Source organism: Dipodomys spectabilis, unplaced genomic scaffold (assembly GCF_019054845.1).
Source record: "Dipodomys spectabilis isolate Male_0828 unplaced genomic scaffold, ASM1905484v1 ptg000085l, whole genome shotgun sequence".
In the NCBI taxonomy this organism is placed as follows: domain Eukaryota; kingdom Metazoa; phylum Chordata; class Mammalia; order Rodentia; family Heteromyidae; genus Dipodomys; species Dipodomys spectabilis.
The window spans coordinates 8,035,741-8,050,000 of NW_024870762.1; the positions used below are offsets into that span (position 1 = coordinate 8,035,741).

Here is a 14,260-nt window from a genome sequence, read left to right on the forward strand (position 1 = left end):
ACCCCAGTGGGAGTACCATCCCAAAGCCAATAGTATTGTAAGAAGCAATGTAAATGATGCTTTTGCTGGGCCTGTGAATTAACTAAAAGCAGGATAAAAGCTCAGCACTCAGACTCCTCACTTTGCATCTGTACCCTTCTATCTGAGCTATTCTTTGCTCCTGTTGCAAATCCATTTGGACTCCAGAAAAAGGCAGAATTTACCACCAATAAGTATCTTGTGACAAAGGGCTAGTTGCCTGTCGGACAGACAAAACCATCTATCTCATCATCTTGAGGCAAAAGATGGCAATGTGGCAAAAGATGGAAATCCGCCAAAGGAAGAGAACATCCAAAAACTGCCAGGCATCAAAGATTCTTACAACAGGTTCACATCTCTGAAACAAAAACCCACTTGCCTGAAGAAACAGTAATGGTCTCCTCTGTGGTAGTTGCTGTACAGAACAATATTGATTCTTTTCAGGGCCCACTTCCACTACCTCTTTTTGCTTTTATGCTGTTGGTTAAACTCAAATTTTAGTAAAACCCGAAAAGTGGGGTGCAAAGTGTGACCGATAAGAGAGTATGCACAACAATATTCCATTGTCAAGCACAAGTGATAAAAACATAAGGTCAGGACAGAGCATGGAATACATTAAGGCACAAGTAAGGTACATGAGGGCAAATAGGGTGGAAGCACTTTATGTGTATGTAGAAAAATAAAATGGTGAAACCAGTTGAAATTGTTTTAAGTGGCACAGGACAAGGGAGACTGACAGAGAGGAAAAAGTTAATTAGGTGAATTGTACACACACATGTAAATGTCACACCGAAACCACCTTGGACAAGTAATGAATGCCAATCAAAATTCTTTTGAAAAACATATGTAAGGGCTGGGAAGGTGGCTCAATGGTAGAGTGCTTGCCTTGCATGCCTGAGGCCCTGGGTTCAATTCCTCAGCACCACAGAAGCAAAAAGAAAAAAGCCGGTAGTGGCGCTGTGGCTCAAGTGGTAGAGCACTAGCCTTGAGCTGAAGAGCTGAGGGACAGTGCCCAGGCCCAGAGTTCAGGCCCCACGACCGGACCCAAAAAAAAAAAAAAGAAAGAAAGAAGAGAAAAGAAAAGAAAAACATATGTAAGTGGCCAAAACAGCCTGGTTTACAGGGGGTCCTTCACAAGATGTAGGCACTGCCTACTTGGGGCATTCTGAGTGAGAATGGGAAAGGCAGAACTTTGGCCTGTTTTATTGGGGAAAGAGTTCATAGATAAATTTTAAAAATGTGAAGAGATGTAGGGGAACAACAAAAGAGGAGGTAACAATGCTCGATAGGAAATGGACTCATTACCTTACTAATGTAACTGTAACCCTTCTGTACAGTGTTTTTTATAATATAAAAAACATAAAAATATGAAGAAATTTGTTTTTCTTTGGTGCTAAAAGTAACCTCAATAGAGGAAGATTTTAATAGGATAGGATAGCTACGATTTTAATTTGGATAGGATTACCCAGTGTGTGGATACCACGGGGTCACCAGTCACTTTGGTCATGACCCATGAGCTCATGAACAATGTGTCATGGTGGCATGACTCAGATCTGAATCACACTACTACCCTGGTTCTCCAGCTTGAACACAGCCTATTATGGGATTTGGGGGTCCTTCATAATTTCTTGAACCAATTCCTATTATATGTCTCAATATGATCTATTCTATTTTTCTAATACAGGTAGTGTCCATCATTACATGTGAAGGAAAGCCATGGACAAAACTATAAGGAATATTCATATCTGAGGAACCAGAGGAGGATAAAGAACTCAGAAGAGAAGGAGGGTCCTGAAAAAACAAATAAAATCCAGGAGAGACAGAAGGAAAGCAGAGCCACCTGCCGTCCTTTATTTCAGACACAGCTTCAGGATGAATGCAACTCCCCAAACAAGAATGTTTATTTCCTGCCTACGTGTGATGTTTCCCTGCTGGGAGAAAATTGGCATTCGGTGCTTCCCAGTCAGGTTTGCATAGAGGAGGCAATGACGCTGGACTCACAACATGTTTAGGTTTCATGGGGAGGGCTGAAACTGAGAGCCTGCGCACTTCGATGCTGATGCGTGGGAGCAGTTTCTGAGGAGACAGTGATGGCTTCCTCTGCGGTAGTTGCCATACAAAATGACTCTGAATCCAGGTGACAATTGCAAAGAATAAGTACAGTTTAAGACTGTTTTCCTAGTTCCCTGGCGAGCTCAAGAATCTTAGAAGAAGGAGGGTATGAGGGCATTTCTTTGAAGCTCTACAACCTGGCTATGAGATGTCCGGATTGGAAGAGAAATCGATCTGCCTATTTGATTTTTTTTTTTTTTTTTTTTTTTTTTGCCATGTTTGAAATCGGCCAAATGCCCCCTCAACATAGGAATCTTTGCGTTCTCGTAATGGAAAAGATAATCATTTCAGCTTTTTTTTCCTTTGAAGAAGAGCGAGGGAAAAAGGGGTTTTGACGAAGGTCTAGAACCATGAAGGGAAGAAAACATGCTCCAGGTGAGGCTCGAACTCACAACCTCGGCATCACCCGCACATATACTGCTGTATAAGTACCGCGCGCTAACCGATTGCGCCACTGGAGCATGCTTTCCCTGCACCGGCCATGCGCCCTCTACAGAGTCACGAGCGCGCGTCGCACCAGCGCGCGGAGCGAGAGCGCGCACAATTGCGCGCACCCTCTACTACACTATAGCTTTTCTAACCAGTAAAACGTGCTTTGATCAAAAGATCTAAAAAGAGATTTCTCCCAGAAACAAAGGTCCTATGCCACATCAGGAACCAGCATTTCCCAAGAAGAAAATAAGTGGGCTGTGGTTTCTCCCCGCCTTCGCTACAGGAATACAACGATTCTCGTGGAGCTCTTCGGTTGCAGCACGGCATCTCCACGCTGACGGCTCTAGACGCTCTTTATTAAGCAGAGGACAGAAAAGCTCAGCCCACCCGAACTGGGTCCGTGGGCTGCAAACACTACAGGCGTTCTTAGCCACACACCTGCAGAACGCTCACTTTCTATTCAAGAATCTCTAGGCTGTGCATCAAGCCTTTTCCCAAACCCTCCCTGAGCCCGCCTGAAGGGCCCACTCTAAAGTCTCTGAAACAGCTGGTCCAGCTCCATGACGTGTGCCCACCTCTTCCCATCTCCCAGGCATCTAGTTGTAGGGGTCAAATTTGTTTGTTTGCTTTTTTGTTTGTCTTAACCTGGAAAGTGTAGCTGTCAAGAAATATACATGCATATATTTATAAAATTACGTTTATATATTAATGTGTATATATGAATATCTATATGTATCTATTAATATATGCAAATATGTTGTTGAAGATGAAAGAATAGCTCAGAAAAGGGATCAGTTAATACATTCTGAAGTTGGACTTTATGCCATAATAATCAACACCCTTCCAAGACTCAGAATATTAGTAGGTAGGTACATGTCAAGAAACAGGTAACTTCTCTGCATTTGAAAAACAATGACTTCTAGGTCATTAAAAAGTTTGGAGTTGAAAAAGGACCCATAAAACCGAGGCGGGAGAGTCACTTTCGAATCCGTGCCACCGAATCGCCCTCCACTAGGCCTTTCTCTTGCCTCCTTCTGTTAGAATATGGTGTGGACTAAAGCAGACAGTGGCCCAAGCACATAGAGAAAAGTGGCGGCCTCCCGCGCTCCCAGGAAGGTACTTGGTTCCTTCACCTCTGCCATCAATTCTCCATCTCCTTCATCCAGGAAAGCTGAAAACAATATGCAGGAGGGAATCCAGTTTGTGTACGCCCAACTCCCAAGTGGCAAAAAGGAATTGGAGAATTCTTGTCTGTTTCCGAAAGGTTCTGAAAAAGAAAATCAGATTCTTGAAGAGGCAGGACTGAGTGGTTTAGGAAAAGCAAAGAAAAAAACAAAAAACAAACCAACAACAAAAAACCTGTCTTTATAACCTGATCACTCCGATGACGAAAAAGAATAGAACTTTATTATTCATCTTTGAATAATGACTTGTGTTTACTTTGGCTTCCTAGAAGTTTGTGAATATGTTTGTCCAATTGGCTTTTTTAAATAGGCATTTAATTTTAAAAATGAGGCTAAAACTTAATTGTTCAAAAGTAATTGTGAACTGAAGAATTTGTAAAATTATAGCTACTTGTTTAGCTCAATATTCAATTTAATAAAGTATGTTGCTTATTTTGACCTAGTATTAAGCTTCTGTTCTCATAAAAATCAGATTTCATCATCTAATTACTAATCTGCTACTTTGAGGTTTGCTTTGTACTGATGCCACTTTTACGAACATTTGATTATTGGAATGGGGCCATATTTCTATTCCTTTTATTTGCTTTAAAAGAAAACACAGACTTTTGCACATCAAAGAATTCAGTATTATTTGAATTTAAATGGCATCTATCATTTTTCAGAAATGGAGGCCAAAGATATAATGTTGAAAATATAATGGGTATCTTTTTAAAAAATGCTCAAGACATTTTGATCTTAAGTTTAAATGAATGATAATGAAAGCTTCTAAAACATCAGCAAAGAGACAAAAAACTAGCATAGAGGCCACAAAAGAGATTACATAGACCATATTGAGTAGAATTTTCTTTTTTTAATTAAAAATATTAATTTTAGTTTATATGGTACTAAGGAATCAAACCCAGGGTTGTATGCTGGGCAAGCACTCTACTACTAAACCATATTCCCAGCCCCAAGAGTAGAATTTTCTTTAGGTATGCTTTTAATATCACAAAATTGCTCTTTGGGTTTATAATTTTCAAACTGTATACCAATAAAACTTGCTAGCCAGGTGCCGGTGGCTCATGCCTGTAATCCTAGCTACTCAGGAGGCTTAGGTCTCAGGATTGAGGTTCAAAGCCAACCCAAGCAAGAAAGTCCGTGAGACTCTTATCTCCAATAAAAACTACTAGAAAACCAGAAGTGGCATGGGAGCTCAAGTGGTGGAGCACTCGTTTGAGTTGAAGAGCACAGGGACAGAGCCCAAGCCGAGTTCGAGTCCCATGACTGACCAAAGAAAATAAATAAACAAGATAAAACTTGTTAGGCAAATCAAACCCAGAGCTACATCTACAATCCTAGTGTTTTTATTCCATTTCTTAATCAGTGATATGACTGAAGAAAGGTGGGTATAATGTTTGTTAACTCATCCTTTTTTCCTCATCATAGTTTTCGTTTACTGATAGATGGTCAGTTTTCAAAACTATTCATGTTTTAGCAGACAAGTTTTTGTGAAATTTGTTTGAAATAAATGACTACTTACTTTACACACACACAAAAGTTTGGAGTCAACAATAACTCTTTAATTTTTAATTGTTCTGGAAAACTAGTATCATAATGGAAGAATGGTACTTGTAATATTTAAACTTGATTAAAATTCTAAAATCAACTTTAAAAAGTTTGGAGTATTAATTATCTATAAAGCTTCATTTAAAAGGTTCAGTATTCCAGTAGTGCCATGTATGTCCATAGACGAAAAATGATCTGTTCTGATTAGAAGGCTTCTAAGTATAAGTCCTGGCTCTGTAAAGGCTGCTCATAGGAGTATCTCCTATGAAGTAGGAGAAAGAAGGGAAGGGGGGGAGGAAGGGAAAGAGAAAATGGAGAGGGAAAGGGGGTAGGGGGACAAGACAAAGAGAAAGGATAGAGAAAGAAAAGCAAGCAGGAAGAAATAACAGATAGAGGAAGGGTGAGATGAAGGAAGGAAAGAAGAGAAAAGAAACAAACTGAGGTGGTTCACATCATTATTTCCAACACTCAGGAGGCAGAGGCAATAGAATTTTGAGTTGAAGGCCACCCTGGATCTGGTGATACCCTGCCTAAGAAATGATGAGACAGAAAGGCTTTGCATTATCATTATTATCAATCTGGGAGAGCCAAGACTCATGGACAGACTCACAGACATACCTAGAAAAGTGATCTGAGCTCGTTTTCTGAACATCCGAAGATGTTAACAAATAGAGGCTAGAATGATGAATGGGAAAGAATGTAACAACAACAAAAATTACTGATTAAATGGGACTTGTGTTATTGTAGATCACTAGAAATCCAGAGATTCCTCCCCTGTTATAGCAGAGTGGCGCAGCGGAAGCGTGCTGGGCCCATAACCCAGAGGTCGATGGATCAAAACCATCCTCTTCTAGTAGTTTTCCCTTCAACTTTAGGTTGCTGTCCCCTAAAATTGGACACATTGTTTCTGACACAATCCCACCAATCCCAGAAATAGCATTGAATTAGTTATCTTCTCCTTAAAATCTAGCTATCATTTAAGTTGTGCTTCTATTGATACTTTAAACACCTCTAACGTATCTGGAAACAAAAACCATCTTACATAGTTTTCATATTGCTACTTGGCGGCAGCAACTTTATTTTAACTTCTTGATTCTCTTGAGGTTGCTTCATTATTGAAGCCGCTGGTGAAATGGGATCTTCTTATATTCATATCATCTGGTAAATTGGGTAAAGGGACCCACCTTCCTCCAATTTGCATGTGATCTCTAAGTCTGCACTTATTCACTACCAATGCTTGTCAACCTTGACTTGACTTTCTTCTTCATTTTCCACAATAAGTAATGTACAGCCATTGTGGAAAGACTAGACAGTATGGGGAATATTATAAAATCTTATGCAGTGATGAGACCTACTGCTTTGCTACATAGCACTCTTGAAAATGACAACAAAAAAAACCACTTCAACAGTTTCCCAAGTCTCGTTTCAAAGTTTTTTGGGTTTTTTTTTTTTTTTTTTGATGATTAATTACTTTAGAGTATGGAGAAAATTTGTTGCTGTGGGGCCTGGATAGCTCAGTCGGTAGAGCATCAGACTTTTAATCTGAGGGTCCAGGGTTCAAGTCCCTGTTCAGGCGTCCTAGCCTTTTTTTCTGGTTACTTTTCTGTCTTGTTTTTGTTTCTTGTGTTTTTGTTTGTTTGTTTTTGTACCACTCAAAATTAGAAAACTTCTTTTAGCTACATCTTTTTTTTTAAACCTACAATGTCACTCCTTCCTTCACTTTCCTCCAGATCCCCCTGCCCAACCCTGTCCACAAGTAGCTCAGTTCATTTTCTACATAGTTTTATTGAATTCCATGACCTCATTAGTTCACATTCTCTATTTTTCACTGTTCATCTGTTTTATGCATAATTGAAACACATTTTGAAAGTCAAAAATATGCAAAAGTATACTTAGAGAAGTATCCTACCCCTTCCCTGGTTCTTTCCTTTTCTCCAACTTTTCTAATTCATTTCCATCTACCACTTATAAGTAATCAGTCTCACCAGTATCTACTTTACCCATCCTGCATTGCTGTTTAAATAGACAAGCAGATATAGACAGGTATAAACAGATGGCTATAAAAATGTATGTAAATGGTCAGGTGCCAAGTTGTGAAAAGCTGTCTACTCATGATGTCATTCTGATAACAACCAAAACCCACTGAAGAATTTTAAGCTGGAGTGATGTGGTCAAAATTCTGATGTGATAAATTTATTGGGGAAATACTGTTGTTTCCTTGACACAGATTCTTTATGAGTCTTTATCATTAAAAAACTTTGCAAAAGCATTCCCTATGGTGCCAAAGTCAGTGACAACATAGATCTGTTGAAGTAGTGGAGGTCAGGTAGAATTTTGCTGAGGAAATTCCATTCCTAACAACGAGATTACTACTACTCAAAATGAAGCACTTATTTTATATCAACAATGTAAAATCTAAGACCTTGATTTTAAACTAAGATCTTAACCTAAAATGCCATGTAAAGTCCCAGGGGCAGGTGAGCCTTGAGGTGAGGAGACAGAAGGAGGATATTTTAAAGTCAAATTCTTTCTTAGGACTAGGAATGCACGTCTTTGCTATTAAATAACATGAGGAATCTTTTATAGGTTTCTGTTTTGTTTCCCAAAAATTCTCCTCAAAGAAAAGAAAAAGTAGTCCTGTAGTTAGTGTAGGTTCCCTTTCGACCGGCTTCTTTTCAATAGGTTCTCGGGCTGTGCCCTTAGTCCAACGGAGGGAATGAATCCCTGCCTGTTGTATGGGAGATACAGGCTGGATTCCCTGACAGGGAGGCCAGGATCAGGTAGTGTTAGCCTTTGAACCAACAATAGTAATTTTCCTGGAGTTCTTCTAGGTTTATTTCTACATTTGCTGGTTTAATTAAGTAAGATTCCCATGTCTTGGCTCATTGGGTACCTAATAAAGTGGCCATCTAATAATGGAAATCCACGAATGCCTCCTTTTTGGCAGAAAAGGGGGGGGGTCACTGAATTTCAAATGGTGTCCACATGGCTCCACAATAGGCTGTCTAATTGATAGCTCTCATTTGTCATCTGTTGTGGTTTCAGGTGCAAGAGATGCATTTCCTGTATCATGTACCAAGGGTTTTGAGTCATTGTTGAAAGTTGGTGGAGGTTGGGCTGACTTGAAAATCATGTTAGTGCCGGCTGCCGATGGCTCACGCCTGTTATCCTAGCTACTCAGGAGGCTGAGATCTGAGGATCATGGCTCAAAGCCAGCCCGGGCAGGAAAATCCGGGAGACTCTTCTCTCCAATAAACCAGTAGACAACTGGGAATGGCGCTATGGCACAAGTGGTAGAGCACTCGCCTTGAGCTGAAGAGCACAAGGACAGCGCCCAAGCCCAGAGTTCAAGCCCCATGACCAACAAAAAAAAAAAAGAAAAAAAATCATATTAGTTCCAGAACGGATGGATGGAATGGATGGAATAAAAATACAGAATTATACAAATAATTTGTGAGGGGCTGGGAAGGTGGCTCAGTGGTAGAGCGCTTGCCTCACATGCATGAGACCCTGGGTTCAATTCCTCAGCACCACATAAGCAGAAAAAGCTGGAAGTGGCACTGTGGCTCAAGTGGTAGAGCGCTATCCTTGAGCTGAAGAGCTGAGAGGCAGGGCCCAGGCCCAGAGTTCAGGTCCCACAACTGATGAAAACAAAACAAAAATTACAAATAATTTGTGAGACCAAAGCTCAGGAAATTTCAGCCATTATTATTTATTGAGAGCAGATTATATAGATATTGGTAGAAAAGGTTTCAATTTCAGTAATAGTGATGACTTAATTTTGGTCAAACATACTGGAAGTTAAAAGGAAAAACTCTAATGCCTGAACAGGGACTTGAACCCTGGACCCTCAGATTAAAAGTCTGATGCTCTGCCGACTGAGCTACCCAGGCCTTTATGCTTGAGTTCCCTTCATTTTATCAATTATTTTATCCCATAAGCAATATACCATTGGGAAGAACCAGAAGAATCCATGGTTACAAGGACCGACCACAAGAATATTCCAAGAGCTGGGCACTGGTGGCTCATGCCTGTAATCCTAGTTACTCAGGAGGCTGAGATCTGAGGATCGTGGTTCAAAGCCAGCCGGGGCAGGAAAGACCGTGAGACTCCTATCTCCAATAAACCACCAGAAAACCGGAAGTGGTGCTGTAGCTCAAATGGTAGAGTGCTCGCCTTGAGCTGATAGAGCTGAGGGACAGTGCCCAGGCCCAGAGTTCAAGCCCCACGACCGACAAAAAAAAAAAAAGAATATTCCAAGAATGTGTTCGTTTATCTGAGCTATTTCTAGATTATTTTGCTTTGAATTTTAATCATTGTACTTTCATCAAACAATGGAGAAAATGGACATAATTGTTAGGAAAATGAAGATTATTTCACAAATTAATTATTGAGGAATGGAATTTATTAGTCTATACAAAGACCCATGGAAACCACAACTACAGACTCCCTTACCATCCTGGAGGTAGAAAGTGAACATTTTTGAGGAATGACAGGAGCAACTCAAAAGTACTATTATTATTATTTGCCTGTCCTGGGGCTTAAACTCTGGGACTGGGTGCTGTCCCTGAGCTTTTTTGACTTGAGGCTAACACCTTACCACTTGAGCAACAGCATCACTTCTGGCATTTTTGAGTGGTTTATTGGAAATAAGAGTCTCACCATCTTTCCTGTCTGGGCTGGCTTCCAACAGTAATCCTCAGATCTCAGCCTCCTGATTAGGATTACAAGTATGAGCCACTGGCACCCAGCCTAAAGAGTATTTTTGACAGACTCAAAAAAAAAGAAATGCAGGGAATAAAAGATGACACATGGTAGGTAAATCAAGTCCTATTTTCTCCTTCAATATTTATCTTTTTTAAAGCATCTCAAAATTTATTTCACTGGTGAGAAGTCCACTATAATTTCTTTTCTTTGCTCTCTTTTTCCTCCCACATTCCTCCTCCTCCTCCTCTTCCTTCTCCTCCTCCTCCTCCTCCTCCTCCTCCTCCTCCTCCTCCTCCTCCTCCTCCTCCTCCTCCTCCTCCTCCTCCTCCTCCTCCTCCTCCTCCTCCTCCTCCTCCTCCTCCTCCTCCTCCTCCTTCTTCATCCTGGTAGTGGAGCTTGAACTCACGGTCTCATACTCTTGCTTCAGCTTTTTTACTCAAGGCTGTTCCTCTAGAGACACAACTCCACTTCTAGCTTTCTGGTTAGTTGGAGAATCATGATTCTCACATCTCAGCCTCTTGAGTAGCCAGAATTACGGGCTTGAACCATTGTACCCAACTAATTTCACATTTCTAATTTAATATTAGCTTGTAATGTTGTTGTCATATAAGGGATGAATTGTGATGGCCCTTGTGTATGGTCTATTACTTGTTAAATACGATGCTAAGAAGCTTGCCCTTGGATCACACTCTTTCCTTCTTCCTGATAGAGAATGCTGTTGGTCAACTTTCCCACGTGGCACTTCTTTGTTACTGATGCCAAACCACCATTTCTAGTCCAAATAAGCAGCATCTCTACTTAGATTATGATACTGTTCTAACTGTAGGGTATGAATTGAATCCTCCTTATATTTGACTCTTTCCACTTCTCTACATGGTGTTAAAATATTTAAGCATTACCATCAGATTAAAAAGTTATAGCTGGGCGCTGGTGGCTCATGCCTAGCTACTCAGGAGGCTGAGATCTGAGCATCACAGTTCAAAGCCAGCCCTGGCATGAAAGTCTGTTAGACTCTTATCTCCAATAAACCACCAGAAAACTGGAAGTGGTGCTGTGGGTCAAGTGGTAGAGTGCTAGCTTTGAGGTGAAGAGCGCAAGGACAGTGCCCAAGCCCAGAGTTCAAGCCCCAAGAGCCACAAAGGAAAAAGGAGAGAAATAAGCAACCACCACTAAATCATTTCTCTTTTGACCATTGTCCACCAACAATTAGCTTGTAATAGTTCCACAACTGATTTATAGTTGCTATTTCCATAGGAAATAAAGGTAAAGGTAGGTACAAGTTAGTTGATGAAAACATTTCACCTTAGGGAGGCATCAAAAAGAGTGACAGGGAGTGTTGGGAGGGAGGGTGAGAAAGAGAGAGACAGAGACCGAGTCTGAGAAAGAGAGTGACTGAGAGAGAGAAAAGAGAAGGGAGAGAAAAATCCTTTATTATCATGCATCACATTCCTTCAATTTACTTCCCCGTTCCTTAGGCCATAGGGAAGAAATGAACGGAAGTAAGAAAACAAGAGATTTTTAAGAAGTGGCTGAATAAAAATGATGGAAGTCGAGTCAGGCAATAGTAAGAAGCACAGAGACGATTGCATGAGACACCCGCCGAAATTTCATTTGAGGAGAGAATAAACAAGAGAGTTAGACCAAGAATTCTCTGCAGCCAGTGCTAATATATATGGGAATCCTCTCGACTCATCTCCAAGAGTCAATGGAAGGAAGGGAGCGCAGAAAGGTTCAGCCAGTAAGGTCAGTGGGCTCTTCAGCTCTGAGACACCTTAACCAGGTCCCACAGCAACCGCCTTCAGCTTTCATCAAAAATCCTCGTAGCTGTGCTTCTGTGGTGCAATTCTGTTCAGAGCTTGGATTTTATCCTATACATTCCAGGTACAAAAGCAGTAGCTTTGGCCCTTGATGATAGTAGAAGATGTTACACCACGCCCCAGGTCACTTAAGGTGTCAGGATGGCCGAGTGGTCTAAGGCGCCAGACTCAAGCTTTGACTTCCCAGGTTCGGGACTTCTGGTCTCCGAATGGAGGCGTGGGTTCGAATCCCACTTCTGACATACCTAGTTTTGATGTTTGACCCAATCACAGTCGTCTACATTGCCTTGTGTGGTCATAGTTTTGTTTGTTATTTTTTTTTTTTTTTGTCTTTTATTACTTGAAATAGCATTGAAATATTTTCACTGGTAAAGCTGAGTTATATCGACTCGTACACATATTGAAAAACTTAGTAGTAGTGAGTATCTATTGGGGTCCCGCCCAACCCACCCCCTCTCCGGTATGATTAGGCACCTTGGGAAGCTTTTTTTATATGTAAGAAAGTACAGGAAGCCGCTGGTGGCTCATGCTTGTAATCCTAGCTACTCAGAAGGCTGAGATCTGAGGATCGTGGTTTGAGAAGCCAGTCCAGGCAGGAAAGTCCCTGTGAGACTTCTTATTTCCAATTAACCGCTAAAAAGCCATCAATGGCACTGTAGCTCAAAGTGGTAGAATGGTTAGCCTCAGCAAAAGACCTCGGGGACAATCTCAGGCCCTGAGTTCAAGCCTCATGACTGACAAAAAAGGAAAAAGAAAGAAAAGCAGAAGAAAGTGCATTTAGGTAGTTGTAATGGCATTTTGTAAAAATAGGGGCGTCTGGGTCCTGGGGCTCAAACTGAAGGTGTGAGGCAGTCCTTGAACATTTTTGCCCAATATTACCACTCTAGCATTTGAGCCACAGCCTTCGTTTCTGATGCTTTGGGTAGTTAATTGTTTTCTGGTGTGGCTTTGAATCTCAATTCTCAGATCCAGCCTCCTGAGTAGATAGGATTACAGGCATAAGCCATTGGCAACCGGCCATACTATTTTAAATTTTAAATATTAAGTTAATCCAAACTTTTGTAGTTGCCTGTAGTATTAATTGATAAAAATTACCTGAGAAAATATGTACAATTTAGCAAAAATGACTATTAAGACAGTTGAAAAGAACATCAGTAAGTCTCTATTAATCTTTACAACTGAAATTTGCCCATGAAATTAGCTATAAATGAATCATTACTTGTGATGTGACATTGGTTTGAACATGACATTCTGTCTAGACATTTCTAACTGTTCTGTGAACTTTGTCTAGATACTAGATTTTATTTTTTTGGAAAATTATGTTTGTAAGAGCTGATTCTTTGGAATCTAATTTTCAAAAAAAAACTAAAGGAAAATATATTAGATATAACTGACAAGTAGGAAGAAAGAGAGAGAGAGAGAGAAAGAAAGAAAGAAAGAAAGAAAGAAAGAAAGAAAGAAAGAAAGAAAGAAAGAAAGAAAGAAAGGAAGGAAGGAAGGAAGGAAGGAAGGAAGGAAGGAAGGAAGGAAGGAAGGAAGAAGGAAAAAAGAAAGAAAGAAAGAAAGAAGGAAGAAGGAAAATACAAAGGTTGGCCCATTCTCTCTTTTTACCACAGGAAGCATTCAAGGTGGAGGAATTGTTGAATTGGATATTGTCCCTCATTTCACTGTCATCACTAGCAAAGGAGCTTTTTTGGACATATTCAGTGAGGGAAGTCCAGACCACTTGATGCTAGGTAATCTAAAGTTGAGATGTGAAGTATGTATAATGCAATGGTACAGTTTATATTATGGAACATTACACAATTTATATGAAAAATATGACAGTTCATATGATAAATAATTTGGGTGTAATCACACCCATGGATGGGTGAAGATATCTATGTATGTGTATATGTATATATATACTGAATGTGAGTATAATACATAGCCTTAGAAATGTATTCTTTATTAAAATATATTTGGTATATAATATATTAAAAAGCATGTTGATTTATATGATATAAAATATTCTGGGAAGATGCTCAGAATACTTGAAACAAGGCACCAGTGAAGGAATATAAGAAAATAGTGTTTTAGAATGAAAAGAGACTTTGGGTTTTTGTTGTTGCTTTTTTTAGCTCTATTTGTTCAAAGGAAGATAAGGTGGAAGTCTGATCATTGTTTTGAAGCAAAATCAATTCCAGGCATCCTCTTCCATGATATTTTATTTAAAAACAAATTACATTTTAATGAAGTTGTTAGAACTGAAGTCTTTGAGCTAATGAACAGTTATTGAAGCTGAAGATGAGTGAAAAGATGGGACCAAGTTTTGATTTATGGATTTTTTCCCCCTTCAAGCTGATACTGCAGAATCATACAGTTTAAACTGCCTGTCAGCAATCTTCAAATGAAAGCAGGCAAAACAATAAGTTGTTCTACCCTAGAAAAACAGTTGAGCAAATT

The 14,260-nt window shown here is 40.0% G+C and overlaps 4 non-coding genes and 1 pseudogene across 4 annotated transcripts; 3 read left to right on the forward strand and 2 right to left on the reverse strand.

Moving 5' to 3' along the window:
* Window positions 1–2,497: 2,497 nt before the first annotated feature.
* Window positions 2,498–2,591, reverse strand: Trnai-uau. The gene is made up of 2 exons: window positions 2,554–2,591; window positions 2,498–2,533 (listed from the first exon to the last, which is right to left on the reverse strand). It is a non-coding gene; the product is annotated as a tRNA-Ile (tRNA).
* Window positions 2,592–3,606: 1,015 nt separating this feature from the next.
* Window positions 3,607–4,067, forward strand: LOC122111555 (annotated as a pseudogene).
* A 2,727-nt stretch (window positions 4,068–6,794) lies between these two features.
* Trnak-uuu lies at window positions 6,795–6,867 on the forward strand. The gene has a single exon. It is a non-coding gene; the product is annotated as a tRNA-Lys (tRNA).
* Window positions 6,868–9,111: 2,244 nt separating this feature from the next.
* On the reverse strand, window positions 9,112–9,184 carry Trnak-uuu. Its single transcript has one exon. It is a non-coding gene; the product is annotated as a tRNA-Lys (tRNA).
* Window positions 9,185–11,950: 2,766 nt separating this feature from the next.
* Window positions 11,951–12,057, forward strand: Trnal-caa. Its single transcript has 2 exons — window positions 11,951–11,988; window positions 12,012–12,057. It is a non-coding gene; the product is annotated as a tRNA-Leu (tRNA).
* Window positions 12,058–14,260: the final 2,203 nt, after the last annotated feature.